The 16646-nt window shown below is 43.2% G+C and overlaps 1 long non-coding RNA gene across 1 annotated transcript in view; it reads left to right on the top strand.

Moving 5' to 3' along the window:
* LOC142760848 (uncharacterized) overlaps positions 1–10492 on the top strand; it is a 57230-nt gene extending 46738 nt beyond the window's left edge. Inside the window, exons 2-3 of the long non-coding RNA XR_012883424.1 lie at positions 6447–6574; positions 10059–10492. This is a non-coding gene — a long non-coding RNA (uncharacterized LOC142760848). The remainder of the gene's footprint in view (positions 1–6446; positions 6575–10058) is intronic.
* Positions 10493–16646: the final 6154 nt, after the last annotated feature.

The raw sequence follows: 16646 nt of genomic DNA on the forward strand, positions 1-16646 counted from the left end.
GCATTTTTCTAAATGTAAATGTATCTGCTTGTAGGATAGGCAGTTATACCACACAAAATTGTTGCAAATTAACATCCCCCATATGTCTACTTTAGATTGGCATCATTTTTTGAACATCGTTCTTGTAGCGTCCATGGCCGCGGGCCGTCGGGTTTACTCTCCTCCCGACGCCCGCAGCCATAGATCTGTGAGCACTGGTCTCCGTCTCCCTCCTAGGAGACGCCAGCGCTCACTTCCGCTCCGTTCGGCTGTGTCCCGTAGGTTGCGCGCGCACGCTCGCACCCGGCCTTAAAGGGCCAGCGCGCGCAAATAGGAAATCGTCATCATCATCAACTGGCACGATTTCCTGGTCTATAAGAAGGCCCCTGGCCTTCTAATCCTTGCCTGAGCGTTGTTAGTTTTCCCAGTCTGTCTTGCAAATGGTCCTGTGTCATCTGCCACGTCCTGTGTCATCAGCCACGTCCTGTGTCATCTGCCACGTCCTGTGCCATCTGCCACGTCCGGAGGAATCCGCCACGTCTGACGCAACTTGCGGCTCCTGTGTCATCCGCCACGTTTGGCGCCATCTGCTGCACCCATCTCATCTGTGCCAGAGCTTTGGTCACCGTCTGGACTATCCAGGTGCCCTTGTGCGGGACATTGTATTTCTGGGGTTTCCTGTGGTTTGGCCAGCTGCCTTCCCGCTACGGCGGTACGGCCTAGTGGGTCCACTAACCCGCTTCGTGACAGTATGCTCAGGCCATGGACCCCGCTGCTCAACCTGAGACTTTGACGACACAAGCCATGTTGGCTGAGATGGAGGATCTCCAGTCACGACAAGACCTGCTCCTCCTGTCGGTGAACGCCATAGCCCATCGGTTGCTCGCTCCAACCACAGTCGTCACTGCACCCGTCCCTGCGGTTCCTCCTGTTACACTTCCTGTCTGTACCGGTACCAACCCCCTGTGTTTCTTGCCGCTACCTCCACGCTATGACGGAGATCCGAGGTCCTGCAGGGGATTTTTGAATCAGTGCCTGATCCATTTCAGACTACATGCCAGGTCCTTCTGTTCGGATGAAATCAGGATCGCCTTCATCATCTCTCTCCTTACTGGCAAAGCCCTGGCATGGGCCAATCCTCTGTGGGAACATCAGGGACCAGAGACCCGGGACTTGCCGTGCTTCTTACGAACCTTCCGCTCGATCTTTGAGGAACCTGGGAGAGGTTCTTTGGCTGCTGCATCCTTGCTAACCCTACACCAGGGAGACCTCTCCGTGGGGAGTATGCCATCCAGTTCCGTATCCTGGCTGCTGAATTGACCTGGAACAACGAGGCTTTGGTGGCTACATTCTGGCAGAGACTGTCTTCAGGGATCAAGGACGAGCTGGCTGCTCGTGATCTGCCATCTACCCTGGACGATCTTATCCTACTCGCCTCCCGTGTCAACATGAGGATCCGGGAACGTTCCCAAGAGGTTCTCCGGGGGAGAGAACTTCCCAGGCTGGATTCTGCTGTCCCGCAATCCTCCTCAGTCGTCCCACCAGAGGATCCGATGCAGGGTAATTATGTCAAATTGTCTACCCAGGAGAAACAACGCAGACGCACTTCTGGACTTTGTCTGTATTGCGGCCATGGAGGCCATATTGTGTGTCTGTGTCCCCAGAGGCCGGAGAGACCCCATTGCCTAGGATTGGTTGGAGAGACAACCCTAGGTGGAACGGAATCTAACAGAGCATTCGCTTCCAAATTGACTATTCCTGTAACCCTAGTATCCGGCGAGAGGACGCATCAAGTTTCTGCCTATCTTGACTCTGGCTCTGCTGCAAACTTCATCCAGAAAGAGCTGGTGGATCATCTTCAGTTGCTCACAGTTCCCCTGGAGACATCTTTGGCTGTTGCCTCAGTTAATGGACTGCCTCTGCCTGATCCCATCATCTCTAAAACCAAGCCGTTGAAGCTCCAGGTTGGAGTACTTCATTCTGAATTTCTTTCTTTCCTTGTTTTGCCCAAGGCCATCAATCCTGTTCTGCTGGGCCTGCCTTGGCTTCGACTACATGCCCCAGTCCTGGACTGGAATTCTGGAGAGGTTCTCCAATGGGGCTCCAAGTGCCATGGTCGTTGTCTGTTGCAGATCCATCCTGTCAAGCCTCCTCTGCCTCAGTCGTTGGCGGGACTGCCTCCCCATTTAGCTTAGTATGCAGATGTTTTCAGCAAAAAGGAGGCTGAGACGCTGCCTCCACATCGGATCTATGACTGCCCCATTGAACTGGTTCCTAATGCCTCTCTCCCCCGTGGACGGGTATATCCTCTCTCCTTGCCTGAGTCTCTATCCATGTCGGCCTATATCAAGGAGAATCTGGAGAGGGGTTTTATACGAAAATCTTTCTCCCCGGCCGGGGCTGGATTCTTCTTCGTTAAAAAGATGTATTAAAGGGCCAGCGCGCGCAAATAGGAAATCGTCATCATCATCATCATCAACTGCCACGATTTCCTGGTCTATAAGAAGGCCCCTGGCCTTCTAATCCTTGCCTGAGCGTTGTTAGTTTTCCCAGTCTGTCTTGTAAATGGTCCCTTAGTGTTTCCCGTTCCTGTTGTTACCCGTACCTTGTTCCTCGTTCCTGTTTCCCGTGCTTTGCCTTAGTATCAAGTCGTGCCACGTCCTGTGTCATCTGCCACGTCCGGAGGAATCCGCCACGTCCTGTCTCATCTGCCACGTCCGGAGGAATCCGCCACGTCTGGCGCAACTTGCAGGTCCTGTGTCATCCACCACATTTGGCGCCATCTGCTGCACCCATCTCATCTGTGCCAGAGCTTCGGTCACCATCTGGACTATCCAGGTACCCTTGTGCGGGACATTGCATTTCTGGGGTTTCCTGTGGTTTGGCCAGCTGCCTTCCCACTACGGCGGTACGGCCTAGTGGGTCCACTAACCCGCTTCGTGACACTTCTATTTATCTAGGACGTTACAAGGCTTAGAACTTTAGCAGCAATTTCTGACATTTTCAAGAAAAAGTAAAAATGCTTTTTTCCGGGACCAGTTCAGTTGTGAAGTGTCTTTTAGGACATTATATATTAGAAACCCCCAATAATTCACCCCATTTTAAAAACTTCACCCCTCAAAGTATTCAAAACAGCATTTAGAAAGTTTCTTAACCCTTTAGACGTTTCAGAGGAATTAAACCAAAGTAGAAGTGAAATTTACAAATTTCATTTTTTTGTTCTTTGCAGAAATTAATTTTTAATCCATTTGTTTTGTAACACAAAGTTTTACCAGAGAAACGCAACTCAATATTTAATGCCCAGGTTCTGCAGTTTTAGGAAATATCCCACATGTGGCCCTAGCATGCTTATGGACTGAAACACAGGCTTAGAAGCAAAAGTACCTAGAGGATTTTAGGCCTCCTTTTTATTAAAATATATTTTAGGCACCATATCAGGTTTGAAGGGCTCTTGCGGTGCTAAAACAGTGGAAATCCCCCCAAAATGACCCCATTTGGGAAACTACATCCCTCAAGGAAATTATCTAGGGGTATAGTAAGCATTTTGACCCAGCAGGTTTTTTGCAGAAATTATTGGAAGTAGGCCGTTAAAATAAAAATCTACATTCTTTCAAAGAAAATGTAGGTTTAGCTATTTTTTTTCTAATTTCCAGAAGCATTAAAGGAGAAAAAGCACTGCAACATTTGTAAAGCAATTTCTCCCGAGTAAAACAATACCCCACATGTGGGCATAAACGGCTGTTTGGACACACGGCAGGGCTTAGAAGGGAAAGAGCGCCATTTGTCTTTTGGAGCTCAATTTAGCAGGAATGGTTTGCGGAGGCCATGTCGCATTTGTTATGCTGTGTTTCCCGGTTTTAGAATCACTCTACATGGGGCCCTAATCTTTTGCCTGGACATTCGTCAGGGCTCAGAATTGAAAGAGTACCATGTAAAATTGAGGCCTAATTTGGCGACTTAGAAAGTATTGGTTCACGATTGCAGGGTTCTGATGTGAAATAGTAAAAAAAAAAAAAAAACCCTGAGAAGTGACCCCATTTTGGAAACTACACCCCTCAAGGCATTTATTAAAGAGTGTAGTGAGCATTTTCACCCCACAGGTCTTTTCCATAAATGAATGCGCAGGGGACGGTGCAAAGTAAAAATTTTAATTTTTCCCAGATATGCCATTTCAGTGGCAAATATGTTGTGCCCAGCTTATGCCACTGGAGACACACCCCTCAAAAATTGTTAAAATGGTTCTCCCGTGTATGGCGGTGCCACATATGTGGAAGTAAACTGCTGTTTGGGCACGCTGTAGGGTTCAGAAAGGAGGTAGCACCATTGGGCTTTTGACGTATAGATTTAACATGGTAGTAGTTTTACTGGTATTTCCGTTTATAATATGGGTGGGGGGGGCATAGGTGTGCTGGGCAGAGTACATCAGGGGCATAGTCAGGTGGTATAATAATGGGGTAAACAATAAAATAATCCATATGTGTGTTACGCTGTGAAGCAATCCTTTCTGCACAGGCCGGTGTCGCACTGATAAATGTCCTTTCTTATCCCCCTTTTGGTCCACACTCAGCACTTTTGCAGTTTGGGGAATTTTGCTGGGAAGTGTTGTCCTGATATAATACGGGCATCCTCGCTTCCAGCAGATCTGTTTGGGCCCTCCCCTTCCTTTTAGGGCCCCCCCCCCCCCCCGATAAATCACTTCTTGCAACAGAAGAAATGTTCCCCTCGGGCCGACACAACTACATATTTTTATTTTTATTGGAGCCTTATCTAATTTTATTTTTTCATTGACGTAGTGGTATGAGGCCTGTTTTTTTGCAGGATGAGCTGTAATTATCAGTACCATTTTGGGGTGCATGTGACTTTTTGATCACTTTTTATCCTATTTTTTGGGAGGCAAGGTGACCAAAAAAATGGCAATTTTGGCATAGGTTTTTTTTTTTTTATACAGCGTTCACCATGCGTTAGAAATTACATGTTAACTTTATTCTGCGGGTCAGTCCGATTCCGGCGATACCTAATTTATAGCACTTTATGTTTTACAACTTTTTGCACAGTAAAAATAATATATATTTTTTTCTGTCGCCATGTTGTGAGGACCATTTCTTTTTAATTTTGTCATCGATGGTGCTGTACGAGAGCTTGTTTTTTTGAGAGACGAGCTATAGTTTTTATAGGTACCAGTTTTGGATATATGAGACTTTTTGATCACTTTTTATTTAAATGTTTGTAGGGCAAAGTGACCCAAAAAAAATTTGGCATAGTTTTTCACGTTTTTTCTTTTACGCCGTTCACCGTGTGAAAGAACAATGTTTTTATAGTTTAGGCCGTTACGGGCGCGGCAATACCAAATATGTATGGTTTATTATTATTTTTTCAATAATAAAGGACTCAATAAGGGCAACTTATTTTATTACTTGAAACTTTTATTATATTTTTTTACTTTTCTTTAGTCCCACTAGGGGACTTGAATGTCCAACTGTTTGATTTTTTTTCTAATACATTGCACTACCCATGTAGTGCAATGTATTAGATCTGTCAGTCATTCACTGACAGCAAGCCGATTCGGCTTTGCCTCCACGCAAGGCCTAATCGGCCTCCGTAATGGCATAGCAGGAGACCATTGTTAGGTCTCCCATTGCCATAGTAGCAGTCAGAAGCTGTGCAATTGCAGGGCACAGCTGCCGATCGGCTACGGTTAATGGCAAGGATCGGAGCTAGCTCCGGTTCCTGCCATTACAGGTGGATGTCAGCTGTAACATACAGCTGACATCCACTGCTTATGATGCTGGCTCATCTCCTGAGCCGGTGCCATGTTGCCAGCGCCTGCAGGCACGGGCTGAAACTTCTCCGTACTAGACAGACCGGGAGGCCAGTATTAGGCCTCCGGTTGCCATTGCAGCCACCGACACCCCAGTGATTTCATTGCTGGGGTGTCGAGGAGCTGCAAACGCCTTAAATGCAGCGATCGCTTTTGACTGCTGTATTTAAGGAGTTAATGGCAGGAATCTAAGCTAACTTCGGTCCCCACCATTACAGTAGGGTGTCGGCTGTAAGATACAGCTAACATCCGGGGATGATGGCACCGACTCAGCTTCTGAGCCGGTGCCATCCATTTGTTGTAAGTATACATTTTGCGGGAAGCGCTGGCTTTCCATGACATATACTTACGACAAATGTCAGGAAGAGGTTCAAACGACCTCTATTGTTGGTAAATAAGAGTGTGGGGATGTGGCCGCAAGGGTTATGGAAATAGGTTGGCAGGGAAGACAAACACTAGGCTCTTCAATTCCAAATGACAATAAACCTGGAAACATAATTGGGGACACTAGTTTGACCTTTGCTGTAGGGCTCCCTCTTATATGTACATTTGCAATTGGCTTGAAGCGTTACTTCTAGGGGAGTAAACAGTACATCTTGGAGGCACCGTACCTGGTCTCATTCCTGTGTGCACGTTTTATCTATTTCAGCCTCCTGCACATATAACGGACTTGTTACAGATTCAGGCAAAAAAATCTATTGCAGAAGACTGTTGCAGCCAAGTGGATACGATTTTTTAATAACCAAAAAAGCAAACATGCTAACGGAAAACAACATGGTGAGGATTTTCAAGTCCAGAGCTTGCCCATTCTGTTCTAGATGTTCACTGCAGATTCAACCCTTTTCAAATGTAGAAGGGGTGAAATCCATAGCAAAAGACGTGTGCGTGTGCGTTTTTAACCCCCTAATACCGAAGGTATTTTAACCCGTTAGTGACCGGCCCATTGTGTTTCTACGTCGGTCACTAACGGGCCTTATTCCGATGCCATAGACTTTTTACGTCGCGGCATCGGAATAAGTAAACAGAGCAGGGAGCTGTCAAATCTCCCTGCTCTCGGCTGCCAGAGGCAGCTGAGGGCTGGGAGCGTCCCTGCTCTGCCGTGTGAGATCAATATTAGTATCGATCTCACGCGTTTAACCCCTCAGATGCGGTGCTCAATAGCGAGCACTGCATCGGAGTGGTTTTGGAGAGAGGGAGGGAGCTCCCTCTCTCCCCCACCGACACGATCGCTGAGTGTCTGTGTCTCTAATGGCAGCCGGGGGTCTAATAAAGGCCCCCAGGTCTGCCTGCTAGATCATGCCGCAGGCATGACCTAGCAGATGCCTGTCCGTGTTAAACGGACAGGCAGTAATACACTGCAATACAAAAGTATTGCAGTGTATTATAATAGCGATCGCAGAATCGCATATTATAGTCCCGTAATGGGACTAGTAAAAAAGTGAAAAAAAGTTTAATAAAGTTAATTTTAAAAAAAATGTGAAAAAAAATGAAAAACCCAGCTTTTCCCCCTTACAAACTGCTTTACTATTAAAAAAGCAAAATAAAGTAAAGTAAAAAAGTTACACATATTTGGTATCGCCGAGTCCGTAACGACCCCGACTATAAATCTATTACATTATTTAATCCGCACGGTGAACGCCGTAAAAAAATTAATAAAAAACTATGGAAAAATTGCTGTTTTCTGTGAATACTGACTTTAAAAAAATTTGATAAAAAGTGATCAAAAAGTCGCATCTACTTCAAAATGGTACCAATAAAAACTACAAGTCGTCCCGCAAATAAAAAGCCCTCATACAGCTGCATCGGCGAGAAAATAAAAATGTTACGGCTCTTCAAATATGGAGACACAAAAACAAATAAGTTTGAAAAAAAAGCGTTTTTACTGTGTAAAAGTAGTAAAATATACAAAAACTATACAAATTTGGTATCGTTGCAATCGTAACAACCCGCTGAATAAAGTTAGTGTTATTTATACCACACGGTAAACGGCGTAGATTTAGGACGCAAAAAAGTGGCGCAATTTATGCTTTTTTTCTATTCCCCCTCAAAAAAAAGTTAATAAAAGTTAATCAATAAATAATATGTCCCCCAAAATGGTGCTATTAAAAAATACAACTTGTCCCGCAAAAAACAAGACCTTACACAGCTATGTCGACGAAAAAATAAAAACTTTATAGCTCTTGGAATGCGACGATTGAAAAACGTAAAAAATAGCTTGGTTATTAAGGTCCAAAATAGGCTGGTCATTAAGGGGTTAAACCTTAATGGCCGAGCAATATTTTAAGTTTTCCCATCGTCTCATTCAAAGATCTATAACTTTTTTTATTTTTGCGTCGACATAGCTGTATAAGGACTTTTCTTTTGCCGGATAAGTGGTATTTTATAATAGCACCATTTTGGCATACATATAATTTATGGATTACCTTTTTAATAACTTTTTTTAGTGGGGTACTAGAAAAAAAAAACCTGACATTTCGCCATTTGTTTTGAGTCTTAATTTTACGCCGTTTACCGTGTGGTATAAATAACTTTATTCAGTGGGTCGTTACGATTGCGGCGACACCAAATTTATATGGAATTTTTTATGTTTTCCTTCCTTTACACAGTAAAAACAAAATCGCTGTAACCTGTCATCTACAACGTAATCTCGCGGGATTACGCATTGCTCTGCTGTAACTACCACAGAAACAGTAGTGAAGTGCACAGATTGTGAATGTCTATTCACTGTCTAAAGCAGAAAATTACCACAGCACTGGACCACAAGTGGGTGCACGCCTCAATAGGACCGGATCCGTGGTCCCCAATATCAGATAGACAAAATAGACGAGGAGACAGCACTTCCAAAATATGTCAGCTTTTTAATCACCCGTGCGACGTTTCAGTCCAGCAGGACTTTTCTCAAGCATCACTGTCTAAACACTTCAGTATTGTTAATGTGTTAGTATAAGACAGCACATACTGATCTAAAAGGATCCCTATGCGCTGCCTAAATGAATGAGGCGTGCATGACACTGATTGGTCAGCGTCATACACTCCCCTGTACATTGCCCACTTGGTCTAAAGTAAAAACACGCCCACTTGGGCATTAAGCAACTAAAAATCGCTAATAAAGTGGTGAAAACCGATCATTTTATTAAATAAAAAGCACTGCTGTCACCTACATTATAGCGCCGATCATGTAGGAGATAGGGCACTTATAATGTGGTGACAGCCTCTAACCTTTTTTTTTTTTACTTTATTTTTAGTCCCACTGGGGGACTTTACTGTGCATACTTCTGTTCGGCAATAATACACTGCAATACCGAAGTATTGCAGTGTATTATAATAGCGGTCAGTGTAAAACGGACAGGCACCTGCTAGGTCATGCCTCTGGCATAGCCGAACAGGCAATCACTAAAGGCCGACCTGGGGGCCTTTGTTAGGCTATGTTCACACAGAGTTTGACGTGGAAACCGCGCCACAAAACTAGTCAAAAACCGCCCAAAAATGCCTTCCATTGATTTCAATGGGAGGCGGATGAGTTTTTTTTACGAGCAAAAAAAAAAAACACGCGTTGCGGTAAAAAGTGACATGACCTTTCTTGAGGCGGTTTCCGCCTCCAAAACCCCATTTCAAATCAGTCAGGAACAGGAAAAAAAAAAAAACGCCTCGACGAGTGTTTTGACGAGTTTGTCAAACCACTGTGCAAAAAAACATCTGGAGCAGTTTTAAAGGAGGAGGCATTTTGCTCCTGCAAAAAAACTCAGTGTTAACATAGCCTTAGGCCCCCAGGCTGTCAATGAACCCATCACCACCCCCGATGCCAGTGGGATGAGGGAGGGAGCCCTCTCCCTCTAAAATCACTCAGATGCGGCACTCGCTATTCAGCACCGCATCTGAGGGGTTAAATATTATCGGAGACCACTGCTAGTGGTCTCCGATCATTGCCCTGAAGCCCGAGGCGGTTACTAACAGCACAGGCTTCAGCAGCACCCCGCACGATGCGGGGAAAGTTCTTCTGAAGAGCCGATGTGGAAACGCAACGCTTCAGAAGAACTACCCTTAACGGCCAACGTAAAAACACTATACGCAGGTCGTTAAGGGATTGCAAAACACAATCACTTTCTTCCACAACCAGTGCCACACCTATCCACAGGTTGTATGTGGTATTGCTGCAAAAGCAGAGACTACACAAGGACAGATGTAGCATTGGTTCTAGAAGAAAGCAGCCTTCTTTATTTATTTTTTTTAACCCCACACCCCCCCTTTTAATTCTTCCCAGATTTGGACATAACTATACACTGTTAATTGCAACCGCAGCATCTAAGTGGTTAGATAGAGGAGGCTCCCTGTGTCATCAACCGTAGTGGAGTACGCTATTGTGTCCATGGAGGACAAAAAACCCTGAAAGCTAGCGGAACAGAGGCAAACGGATACCAACTGAAAGAGGAAAAAATACTGTTGTAATCAATGGTAATGCCAGCAGAAAGAATGGGACATAGTAAGTATGGCCTTTTCTGTGGTGTTGAAGTTATCTAAGTGGGCGGGTGGAAACCCGTTCCCAGCAGGAATCAGACAGGTCAAGAAATGCTGCCGAAGGAGGGTGCATTAAATAGTGATAGCCACTCCCACTAGCAGTGAGGGGAGTGGTGAACTAAGTGCTCACAAGTGTGCAATAAATGTGTGTCAGTGTTAGTGTAGTGCTAGGGTGTGAATGTGTGGTATAAAAGAAATGCATTACCATTGACACTTCCATACATACACAAACTGAAGCGATAGTTTTAGTTTGGCTTTCTGTTCATCTGACAGAAAGGTTGAATGGAACAGATGCCAGCGCTGATGTGAACAGGCCCTTAGATGGACAATAACACTAGCGGAAGACGTAGGTAACTTGGGGATTCTAACTGCATGAATTGTTATATAAGCAGCTATGTATACAGATGAGAGATCAGTGTTGACAGCTTGTCAAGGACATCAATGCACATACACTGATCCATTTCTGCAGCCATAGAATTATCTGAATAGAGAAATACAGGTGTTTTTTTTTTTCAGATAGTCAGGAATATCTTTTAAAGGAACAGTGTCACGAAAAAATATTTTTTTACATCAGTTTGATTTTAGTGTTTTATTAAAAACGTTTATATTTGTGTGTTTGTGTTTTACTTTTTTTTTATTTTTGATCTTCCCTATGGGGGCTGCCATTTTTTTCCCCATTTCTGTATGCGTCGATTAACGACACATACAGACATGGAATACGGCAGCTACAGTCCCATAGTGAATGCGAACGGGGCCCGTTCCATTCACTATGCTGTACGCCGTCTGTGTGGGAACGGCGCATGCGCCGCTCCCACACAGTCCAAGTTGAACTGTGCGCCGTCCGGCGTCATTTTCCTGTAGACCGGAAGTCGCGGCCGGACAGTAAGATTACTACTTCCAGTCGCTGCTTCCGGACTTGTGCACTTGGAGCGGCGGCGACTGGAGCAGGTAAGTTATTTCTATGTATGTTCGTGTTTTACTGTGTGTTTACTACTGTATGTAAACCTACTACACTGTGTGTTAGCTCAAAAAATGGCGACACACAGTGTAGGAGGTTAGACCGTTCAATCCCCTCCTTTCTCCCGGCACTAGCCAGGATAAAGGAGGGGGGATTCTGAGAGCTCACTAGAGCGAGTGAGTTTTCCCAAATTCTGCAGCATAAAGCAATGTGGTTGCTTTACCACATGCAATGCTGCAATTTTGGGAATTGCTCCATCTAGTGACCAGCACTGGGAAGTGTTATAAATTAGAATCTAATTTATAATATTTCCTGACTAGTGAAAAAAAGTAAAAAATTAGAACAATGTTTAATCATTTTTACACTAACTGTTCAATTAAAAAACAAAAAAAAAAAAACTTGCAACACATTCCCTTTAAGCAATCAGAAGCTACTTGTCCAGAATTCAGATTTTAGGGTACAGGCCTAGCTACAGAAGATTTCCAATTAAGTCCCCATAGAAATCTGGTGTAGTCTCATTGAGAATTTTATATTTCACAACAAATCCACTGTGCCTAGCCCACTTACAAAAGGGCAGAGCCATATGCACAGAACCTCTACCGTGGCATACTGAAGCCCCATGGTACCATAGGCCCTCAGCATGCCAAAGTTTACCCCTAGTAGCAATGCTCCATCATATGCGTAACACGGCAATATTCTTGCCTAACAAGCTCTTACGGCATATGATGGATCATGGCACATTTCTTCATATGGTTTTCCTCCATATGAAAGAAGACACAAAAAAAACAAAACAGAAAACACTAGACTTGTGTTGGGCTTATTGTGGCTCTGTAAATCTGAGGATGTGCAGGACCATAAGTGTTCATAATGCCTCATTACACATTATTCCTGTATTAGAGAAATTAAATTCTAGACATACGAACTGTAGGGGCTCCATGTTGGGAGCTAATAATGGGATGGATCCCATCCTGTGGGATCAGAAGTCTTTCCTGATTTTACAGAATGGGATCCAATCCCATCGTTGGCTCTAGATTGTTCATGTGGATCTGCTGGCGGAGCCTAAGCACTATATTCAACCATTCGTAAAAAAGACTAAATTGGATCAGCTGAAAAGAAAATACATTTTTGCAGACAGTTCTGTTTAGACTAAAATTTTATTTTGCCAGCTTTAACTCACATTAATGGGAAATGTTTGTAATATTAGTTCCACTGTCAAATAAGTAAAGCAAAACTTGTTAATAGGGTTTTCAATAATTTGAGCCTTTTACAGTGTGGCCAGCATGAACAAGTTCACTAGATACAATAACTATACACATATTTTGCTTAGATTAAAGACAGCCTTCACAAGTATGCTTGTTTCATCAGCATGCCACATTAAAGGTTGCTTTAGGTTACAATATCCATGCAACTATACATAGATCAACGTGTTAAAATAGGGTTAAGTCATCCTACAAAAAGATTTTAGATGTTTGAGCTTCCAGAGGCATAATTTGATAGAACACTAACATATTTCCAGAGGATATTAAAAGAGTAAAACAGAAGTGTGTGTGGGGGGGGGACCCCAAAACAAAAACCGACACCTATGGGGGTTCACAAGGCGACAGGGTCAGTGTGTTGTCTCATATGCTTATAAATAGATATTAATTAACGGAACATTCTAAGAAGGTTAAGCTGGAAATTTTCACAAAATTACGAGTATGAACTACACCTGCATCTTATAGTAAAATCTTACACTCCACTCTGCTACTCAAGTACAGATATTCCATCTACAACATGTGGAATTAATGGACTAAGCCAACAAGACGGTAGCAGCTACTGCACACAATGAAGTCGAAATCGGATTGACCGGCCCAAAATTTTTTATTTTGGAGATAAGCCTTTTAGAGGTTTGAGCACATTTTATCTGCTGACATGTCGGACACAAAAACATAGCATTGTGGTGGTCTTTGCACACATAAGAGCTCCATTGAAGTCAGGGGAATGCCAAACAGCATAGCTTGGACATACAGAAATCTGAAAGTTACAAAAGGTGCACGGTCCCTGGAAGGAGCAGTATAGCTCCTTCATTCTAATGGGAGGTTTCAGACACCCCCACTGACATTTCTATGACCTGTCAGAGGATAGACTAATATGAACAAACTGTAGTTTCCATAGAACAAAGACTGCTTGTTTCATAAAAGGGGTAAGGTGGCTTGCACAAGCCTTCTTTTGGGTATTCTGTTCAGTAAGGGGTCATTAACCGATAACAAATATGGAATTTGCGTTTAAAAAGGACCTGTCACCATATCCTAAGTGGAACTGGTTTACAGACCTGAATAGCACTATCTCCCCAAATCCATCATGGTTTTATTTTCCTTGACCCCCCCCCCCCACCAGAGATATGGCCCACTGTTGTGTTGACTCCCTATATGCTACTATCCTGTAGTTAGCCAACAGGGTGGAGCTAGCTTCCCTGCCTCTGACCAATCAGTGATGCATCTTGAGGGTAGATTGCAGCAAATTGGCAGAAAGGGAGCCAACAGGATGTGGTTAGTTAGCAAACACAACAGTAGGCCATATCTGAAAGGGGAGGGGGGAGGTCCGGAAGAAGAAAAACCAAACCAAACACTGCTATCAGGGAGACAGCGCTATTCAGGTCAATGAACCAGTTCAACTTATATGACCTAGTGACAGGTCCTCTTAACGTTTTAGCAAGAGGGTTGTAAGCATAGACTACATTACCACCCATTAAAAAATACAAAAAAAAACAAAACCCTGTGCGCCTTTATGGGTGCCATTTTCAGCCCCATTCAAATTTAGTGTTTTATTATTCCAGGATTTCCTATCATATGGTCTGAAGCTTTTTCACTTAGAAGTTTTTTACCCTTTTTGACATGTTAGTGACGTCAAAACGAAAACGCCAGAGGCGCTCGGGTGAGCCACTTCATTTCTGATTGGCTTTCTCGGAAAGCCGAGCCATTTGTGTACAGGCTGAATAGAAAGTCTATGAGCCCGTACACCAATTGCTCAGCCTTCCAAGAAAAGCCTATCAGAACCGAAGCGGCTCAGCGCTCACCTGAGCGCTTCTGGGGCTTTGTTTAGCAATCAGTGGGGGTCCCAGTGCTCAGACCTCCACCGATCAAAACGTCTGACACGTCACTATGGCATGTCGGAACTATAGCAGTTAAAGGGTAACTGAACTTTCAAAAAACGTCTAACAGTGAATAAACAACCTTCTCCCTTTTTTTTTTGTTCAAGATGTCCAGCACCATTCAGCGACTAAATTATATCCAACCAAATCAGCCGCATGTAACCAAAGCCTTGTGTCCAAGCCTCAAACTGTGCAAAGTCCTCCGTCACCTCGCATACTAAACAAGCTGCAAATTTGGTTAACACCAAGGAAAGTTGGTGTATACTGATGAAATATTCTCATCTTGTTCGACTTGACAGTCCACTTTATCCCAATAATGAATTTGATCATTTTCTTGCTTTAAACCCCTTTTAAAACGAAGACTTCTGCCTACACAATCCTATATACTGGACATGACATTTATTTACATATTCACAGTTATGATAAAATATATAAGAAACTACATCAACTAGAAGTATTTGTCTCTGTTCACATTATAGAGCATTCGTTGCAAATTGTCAGATCTGTCAAAACAATGGACACCACTGTTAGTCAATGGTGTCTGTCAGATGCTGCGGTATCCATCATACAGTTACGTACATAAATGTTGTACATTAAATAGAAGCCATAATGCAGATCTGAACAGAGACTTCAACTGAAATTTTAGTAATGATTTGCAGTTCAGCTCCATTTACAGGTGACTGCCCAATCTATTGCCTTAAAGGGGTTGCATTACTGTGAACTGCCTCTATAATCCAAGTAAACAATCAATCCGATTCCCCTTTAAGGCACCTGACACAGGCATGTCTATCTTCATTGGGGCACATAGCAGCACTATTGCCATATTCTCTATGTAAATTCAGATATAGAAGTGCAAAATGCATCCAAGGGAAGTCAGGTTGCTTTAAGAAAAGTAGAAGCTAAAAAGATGCGACTACTTTAACCATTTTAGTTTAATCACCTAAAACGTTGCAATTGCATTACAAATCAATACGTATATTGAGAGGTGGAACAGTTACTAGACCATCCCTATATGTTAATGTTCAGTCACACAATTTGCGGCAGTGCTAGAAGTGTGAATTAAGCTGGGACAGAACATCTTTGCAAGCTGGAAAGGCAGTCAGGAATCATTTACAAGCAGACCAATAGCAGTAAACACTTAAAGATAAAAGGATTAAATAAAACAAAAAACAAATATAGAAGAAGCTTCTCACACCTGAATTGAAAAAGGTAAAATAGATAGCATTTGCATTGGATTCTTTTAATTTTCCCATATAGGAGGAACTGGAGAGGAAAAACAAAAAAAAACAAAAAACCACCACCTGCGGTCTTGAAGGTTGGATTTCGCATCAAGTGCATCACTAACAAAGTTTGAAAACTAGAATTTAAAAAAAGGGGTTTTCCTCAGGTTAACCCATCAATAGATGGGTCGGGGTCCGATCAGCTGTTGTAGAAGGGGCCGCAGCGCTCTTACAAGCGTTTCTTCCCCTTTATTTCATTTTGCTCACTGAATGTTCGACACATTTAGTGCCAATTCAGAGGTGTTGCAGCCTTTTCTCTGATTGAAGTGAATTGCCTGTGAATCGCCACTGTCAAACAATTCTGCAGCATTTACATAGCAGCAAAGTGAATGAGATTCAGAAAATATCATTCCCATGTTGCTGGAAAATAAACGTATCAGAGTTGTGCAGAGTTTTCTGCAGTGCGACTTTCAATGCTGCAACATGTTAATTTATGTTGTGGGTTCTGTGCCGAGATGCTGTGTGTTTGATCGAAAGACTTCAATGGGGAACAGAAATTGTGCAACAGATTTGTATTGTTTCGATTTTTATTGCTATAAATCAACATTTAAAACTAAATCCGCAGCAATATGCTCAGCAGATATGCACTATTTGCGGCGGATTTCTGTAACACTCATTTGCGTGTTTTTTAAAAAAAAATATTCCACAGCAGATTTTCTGTTGCAGAGAATCTGCAGCACATCCTGTGTGTGGGAACAGACTAGAAAACCCTAAGAAGAACAAACCAAAAAGCTCTCACTTCAGACCAAAGTCTTGGACCTCAAACTGTAGCTGTTCAACATGGGATATATGGAGATCCATTCGCGTAACCCATGTGAGAAATCCTACTATTTAGACTGGTAATATGGCGCCCATTTTAATTTTACAGCCAGACCCAGTACAAGCTGTAGTTTCAACATGAAGTAGAAAATAAATCGTATGAGCTATCTGAAAACTCAGGATAAAAAAAACAAAAGCAATCAGAAA

The sequence above is a fragment of the Rhinoderma darwinii genome, chromosome 4 (genome assembly GCF_050947455.1).
Source record: "Rhinoderma darwinii isolate aRhiDar2 chromosome 4, aRhiDar2.hap1, whole genome shotgun sequence".
NCBI classification, from domain to species: Eukaryota; Metazoa; Chordata; class Amphibia; order Anura; family Rhinodermatidae; genus Rhinoderma; species Rhinoderma darwinii.